Here is a 7,216-nt window from a genome sequence, read left to right as displayed (position 1 = left end):
ACAATCGGTTTTCCCAAAAGACAACATTACGAGAAACACGAAAACAATGAGAGACAGGATCATAACACCTATACCCTTTTTGAGTTTCGCCATAACCAAGGAAACAACAAAGTCTAGATCGAGGCTCAAGTTTGTTGTGCTCATAAGGCTGAAGAAGAACGAAATAAGTAGATCCAAAGGAGCGAAGGTGATGATAGTTAGAGGATGACCCAAAGAGATGCTCATACGGAGTCTAATTATGAATGACAGTGCTTGGAATGCAATTAATAGCATGAACAGCATGAAGAGCAGCTTCACCCCAAAATGGGGCAAGAACTTTGGCAAAAAGAAGAAGAGTACGAACAGTGTCAAGAATATGACAAAACTTTCTTTCAACTCGACCATTTTGCTAAGAGGTACCTGGACAAGTTAGATGATGTACAGTGCCTTAGGAATGTAACAGAGCTTGAAACACATATTGAGTATAATCAAGAGTATTATCAAATCGAAACGTTTTGATACGTTTGGAGAATTGTGTTTCAACCATTTTTGCAAAGTCGCTGTGTATTGGTAAAATTTCAAAACGAGATTTCATAGGAAAGATCCAACTATAACGAGAATAATCATCAATAAAAAAACAAAATATTGAGATCCACCAATACTAGCAACAGGAGAAGGTCCCCAAACATCAAAATGAATTAACTCAAAAATACTATTAGAAATGAATTCACTGTTATTGAAAGGCAAAGTTGGTTGTTTTCCTAATTGACATGAAGTACAATCAAAATTGTCTTTGGACACAGAACCCAATAGACCCTTAGAAGCTAATTGTTGTACCCGAGAAAATGGTGCATGACCAAGACAAGAATGCTAAAGTGCTAGACAAGGTAAGGAAGAAACTACAGCAACTGCAGCAGCAACAGAAACAAGAGCAACAGGTAGAAGATGAAGATTGTCCACGAGAAACATACGCCTAACTCTAGGACCGGTCCCAAGCTCTTGCCCCGTCCTCAAATCCTGCACAATACACCCAGAATAGTAAAAAATAAGGCGATAACCTAGTTCAGCTAATTGTCCCACATAGCACAAATTATAGGATAGGTCAGGTACATGGAAGACTCCAAGAACAGAGAGGTTGGAGGTCGAAATAAAACCTAGACTATTCCCATGCATGGTGGAACCATCAACTATATGAATATTTAAAGGATGTGATGCAAGGTCAAGTTTGGAGAATAAGGACGAGTGAGGTGTCATGTGATTGCAAAAGGAAGAATCAAAAAGCCAAGTTTGAGACTTACTGAGTAGAACTGAGAAAGCAGTGGAAAGAGATGCATTACCAGTCATACGAACAGCCTAAGCTATGATCTCCTGTAGTTCAGTGGGGGAGAGGTTGATAGTGGATCCAGATGATTAGGACTCAACTGAAATGGAAGGCATCGGGGGAGTAGGCTCGGTATTAGCAATAGCAGCAATAGATTTGTTGCGACGGTAACAAGTCTCAATAGTGTGGCCAAGACGCTTGCAATAGTTGCAGAACTTTTTGTTGGTCTGCTTGCGATGATTGCTAGAGCCAGAGGAATCACCTGATTGCTGAGGTTGCTCTATGGGTGGAGCAGAAGGAGTAATTGCCAAAACATTAAGCTTATTCTGGGCTTGAAGGGTTGCAAGACGAGCTTCTTCTTTAACCAACTCGTTCACAGCAGTATCAAGAGAAGGAGGAGGACTGCGATTAAGAAGCTGACCTCGAATGGGCTCAAAGTCCTTATGAAGTGACATTAGGAATTCATAGAGGTGAAATTCATCTCTAATGGTAGCATATTGCTGAGCATCCTTTGAGCATACCCAAGTTGGATCAAAAATGTCAATTTGGTCCCAAATGAAGCAAAGCTGATCATAATAGTCATTGATGGATTGCCCTAGTTCTTGCCTGAGTTGATGCAATTCAACCACTAATTGATATTTCATAGATCCGTGAGTAGTGGAGTACCTTTTGGCCAACAAATCCCATGTTGATTTTGCCCCATCAAAGCTGCCCAACAGATTAGAGATGGAAGTAATGGAAGTGTTCCGAATTCATGTAAGGATCATGTGGTTGTGACTATCTCATTCAATCATGTGACCAAGGAAAGCAGCATCTTCTTCTCTTGCTCCCTTGACAGAAATAGTGATTGTACCAGTACAATAATGCCAGAGCATGCGACCCTTAAGAAAACTGTGCATAGCTTGAGACCAAGATAAGTAATTCTTATTCCCCTCTAATATAGTATTGATGGGGTGAGGAAGAAAAATATCTTTTTTATCCATTTAGAGACATAATATGCAAAAACAGACTGCAAAAATGAAATCTACGTGAAAAACTAGGTAAAGAGAACCTGGACTGTAAAAGTCAACGAAAAGTTAACGGTCAAAGTCAACAACCCGATCAAAGTCAAAAGTCAACAGATGACGTCAGCAAGATGACGTGGTGCTGACGTTAGCAGATAACTGGATGCTGACTTAAGCTAGGGTTGACGTGGCACTGATGACGTCACAGGTGACGTCAACCTAGAGTTGAGGATGGCATGTGTGGTGCGTGTGGCGTGTGGGCTTTGACATAGAAGCTTTGGGCGCCGCGTGAGGGCGCGCTCTGTCTCCAATGACTGCAAGGCTTCCACCGACATGTAGATCAGCACAGGACGATCTCAGTGATACCTGTAGAAATGTAATCGAGGCAATATTCACTGCAATGATGACACGTGCAGTGGTCTGTGCGGTGTAGGACTCCTCAACGACAGTGGCTGCAAGTCCAAAACCCAAAGACAACGGCTGGAAGACGTTGAAGGTTCAACGGCAAGAGGCTATTGCAACTATTGTGACGGCGGAAGCGATGTTGAGAATGGAGTAACACCAATAAAGACAAGACTGCTAAGAAAAAGTCAAAGCATTGGCTCTGATACCATGTTAGAAATACTAAACTCTGTAGTATCTATATCTATATATATATAATAGCAAAAGTTAAGAGAAAGTGAATTCCTACAATTAAGAAGGTGCTGAAAAATAGGATAACTGTCTATCTAAAATTCTTTTTTAGACAGAACCTATCTAAAATTCAGACAGATATCACTTTAAAAAGGAGTCCAAATCTTCTATCCCACACTTTCTGCTCCATTATATACTCCACAAATAAAAACATGCCACATGTCTATCTAATTTATTAAATGCTAAATTTGTGCCTTTTATTATTTCAATTACCTGAATATGATGGGTTATTTATTTATTTATTTTAGGAAATTGAAATAATAGAAGACATAAATTTAGCATTTAATAAATTAGATGGACATGTAACATGTTTTTATTTGTGGAGTATATAGTGGAGCAGAAATTACGAGATAGAAGATTTGGACTCTTTAAAAAGCGATACGATGTGCTAGTTTGGATAGCACTTTTATTTGCTGTGTCTGCGTTTTCTCCTTCCTTTCTTTTTTTTTTTTTTTTTTTTTTGCCTTTTCAGCCGCAATGGTTGACCCATTCTCCGGTGAACAGTGTATTTATGCACTGTTCACGGTCCCACAAACTTCACTTTTTATCAACTTTTTCACTAAAAATGGGTCCCACAATACTATTTACACATTTAAAAATTATTTTGCTACAGTGTTTTCAGTTTTCAGTTTTCAGTTTCAGCAAAATAAGTTCTATCCAAACACACCCGATATATTGTGTGTGTTTGTATTCACGTCCACGTTTCCCTGCTGCGTTTTTGTTTTTTTTTTGTTTTTTTTTTTTTTTTTTCACGCGTTTTGGGTATTGCGGTTACTGTTCATTGAACAGTAACCGCAAATGCTGACTTTCTGCAGTGAACAGTGCACACGGACCCACAAATTTCATTTTTTATCAATTTTTTCATTAAAAATGGGTCCCACAGTACTATTCACACAATTAAAAATTATTTTACTACAATATTTTCAGTTTTCAGTTTCAGCAAAATAAGTTCTATCCAAACACACCCATTGTTTGGTAATGCTATAATATTGTTTAAAATCCTCTCATTATAAATTAAAATCCTCTCATTATAAATAACAAAGAATAACTGGCTAAAATTAAAGAGTACACATAAATAGAAATAGAGAGAGGTGATGAAATTGAGAGAGAGTGTACGAAGACACGAAGAACGAAACAGGAAAAGAGAGAGGCGATGAAGACACAGTGAAAGAATCAGAAAAAGAGAGAGGCGATCCTGCCTCCGCCAGTCTCCTCGCCATACTCCGACCACCAGAACTGCAGACACACAGTTTCTTCCGTTCTGATTCTCCTTTTCCTTCGAAAAATTCAGCCGTTCTCTCTGTCTTTCTTAAAATCAAAAACCCTAACCATTGAAAGACGATGAAATATAGAAAGGATGAGGCTGCGACACGGAGAAAGAAACAGTGAAAGAGGCAGAACGGTGAACACCGCATCGATTGGGCATAAGAAATTGAGAGATAAATTGTGTTTTGAAACTTTCTGATTTCATACAGAGACATTTTTCATTCTATGAGGATGAAGGAAGATGAAGCGGCCTTCAGCATAAGCACGAAAAACCCCTTTCCCAGGAACTCTCGATATCAGACCATTCTTTCTTGGTAATTTTCAACTAATCACTTATCCTATTGTCTTCAATTATGTTTGCTGTCAATTTATGGATTTCGTTGAAATCAGGGAAATAACGTAGAAGATCAAATTCTAACTGAATTGTTATTAGGAATTTTCTATTTCTGGGTTTTGTATCAAATTCTAATTGAATTATTATTAGGAATTTTCAGTTTCTAGGTTTTGTTACTTTGCTTTCATGAATTTCAGTTTCGTATTTTGTTTGTTTTGATTTTTATTTGTTTGGCTTGCTATCTGGGTCATTAGAGAAGATTAAGGGTTATTAGATAAATTATAGTTTATTTCCATGGCATTGGAGTGTTCTTTTTAATCTAAATGTGGGAATGTAGAATTGTGGCAGAAACTAGAGAGCGAACGTCAGAGAGAAATCCAGTCAAAAATAGAAAGTGGAGAGTGGAAAAAACTAAGAAGATAGTCACGCCTCTACCACCATCTGACCCATACTCTCCACTGGTATGGCTTCTGTTTTTCGGTTCTTTAAATTTGGGGTCAAATATGCTTTAGGTCTGGGTATTTTCGTTAGATTGGCTTGAATTTAGGTTTTGACTTAGATTTGGTTTTGAGTAAGGAATTTGGTTTATGACAGTGTTTAATATCAATTATCTATCTTAGATTTGGTTTTTTTTTTTGTGGGGGGGGGGGGGGGGGGGGGGGGATATTTGGGTTCAATTTATTTTTTGTGTATGTCTTTACTCTTCAGATCTTCATGGATCAATTTGGTGCTGTACCTCAACAAAAAATTTATCATCCTCTGTTTCCATTCGTTCAACAAAAATGGGCAAAAGAAAAGGAAACTCTTCCCCTTTTCATGCTTTCTTTGTTTCATTTCTGCAACTCCGTATACACAAGTTCTGCATAACGTTGTTAATTTTCCTGTTTTGGATACTTTTTCTGTGTAGTTTACCAAATTCAGACCACTTTCTTTCCATTTGCATGTTCCTTTACAGAAAATCCAAAATCGTAAACCAATTTTCCCTCTTCAAAAATTGAAAAGAACCCTCCTTTTTTATCAAGAAACAATAGCATCTCTTACAATCTAACCCATTTTGCAACTATCAAAATTTCCAAAAATGCTTTTTTTTTTTAATCTTTCATTGAACAAATTTTGATCCTTGGCATACCATAGGAAAAAAAGGTTATTATGCCTTCTAGAATAATTGCTAGAGAGAGAGGGTCTGTGAGTTTTTTGGCTTAGTAGAGAGAGAAAAATTTGAAGACCACTGTCACTGTCAGGCCATTCTCCCACCACTGTACTACTTAAAAAATTCAATGACGGGGTTATTCGACAATGAATTGGGCCACAATATGTGTTTAGTTGTTTATTGTTGTACCTATGATGTTACTAAATCGAACTCGATTTGAATTTTTGGGTTTCTTTGACTGCAGATAAAAAATTGCACTGTTCTACATATTTGTTTTTATTGCATTCCACATGTTCGATGAAATCCCTCTTAGACTTAATATGTGATGTTTGGGTTTGATTTTCCCCATCCCATATCGTGATAAATATAAATGATTCATTCATTTATCAACAATGAATATGAACAAAAGTTTAGAAGGATAAAGTCTAGAAGATATCAGCATGGTGGATAAAATGAATTATGAACCAAATGTGATGCAATTGGTAATATTACATAACATGTACACAGTTTTTTTTTTTTTTTTTCCATACCTATGTGATGATGTGCTTCCATAAATTAGGATTTAATATTGGATTACTTCAAAGAATTGTGTAGACTGTTTAATCTATTCTTTGGAATTGTTTTCCCAGTTTCAGGTTTCTTTTTTTTTCTTCTTCCTTGGGTAAACAATATTGAACTTCTTTTTTTCTTTGTTTGCAGCTTCATTCTGATGCCAAACTCAGGATTTACTGTCAAAATCAAAGTTTGAGAGAGAATTTGTAGCTTGAAAGTGGATGGATTTATTTCATCTTTGATTACTATGTTTTTAGTTATTTTAATTTTTCGACTACGACAATATAGTGTATTTAATTGTATTGTGGCTGTTTGGATCAGTTATATATCTGCTTGAATGCATCAAAATTTTCCTTATAATAATTATTGAATTTTGCATAAGAATTTGTATCATGACTATAATCTAGTGATGTCAAATATGGTTCACCAGTTTTTTCATATTATCAAGGTAAATTTTTAAAGCAGTAAAGCACAATCTTGATAAATTAAGACACTTTGTTTTCTGAAACAGTATGCCATGGTTCAGATATACAGATATAACAATCTAAATTTTTCCTTCCATTTCTTCTCCTCTCCACTTTTTTTTTTTTTAAAGAAACATAATGATATCAAATTCTTATAACTTTATTACTTCTAATGAAACCATTTTTACAATTATACAGAGGTTATCGTTTTCACCTCTTTTATCTTTTTAAAAAAATTCATTTCCAAAAACAAACCAAAAAGGAGGAAAATTATAAATGCAACTCATATATACTTGGTTATGTGTGACTTTAAATGAAGCTAAGCATTCTTGGCCACAGAAATTTAATAGCAGAACAAATTATAAATGCAACATATATACTTTTTTAGAGAGTTTTAACCTATGGCATCCGCTCCTGATAATAGCTCTTTATTATCAGACCAAGACACCAATC

The 7,216-nt window shown here is 36.1% G+C and overlaps 1 long non-coding RNA gene across 1 annotated transcript; it reads left to right on the top strand.

The window, feature by feature from the left end:
* The first annotated feature begins 4,069 nt into the window (after positions 1-4,069).
* LOC126723501 (uncharacterized) lies at positions 4,070-6,662 on the top strand. The gene is made up of 3 exons (XR_007654345.1): positions 4,070-4,577; positions 4,935-5,058; positions 6,447-6,662. It is a non-coding gene; the product is annotated as an uncharacterized LOC126723501 (long non-coding RNA).
* Positions 6,663-7,216: the final 554 nt, after the last annotated feature.

Source organism: Quercus robur, chromosome 4 (assembly GCF_932294415.1).
Source record: "Quercus robur chromosome 4, dhQueRobu3.1, whole genome shotgun sequence".
Lineage (NCBI taxonomy): Eukaryota > Viridiplantae > Streptophyta > Magnoliopsida > Fagales > Fagaceae > Quercus > Quercus robur.
This window is presented reverse-complemented; position numbering and strand designations above follow the sequence as displayed.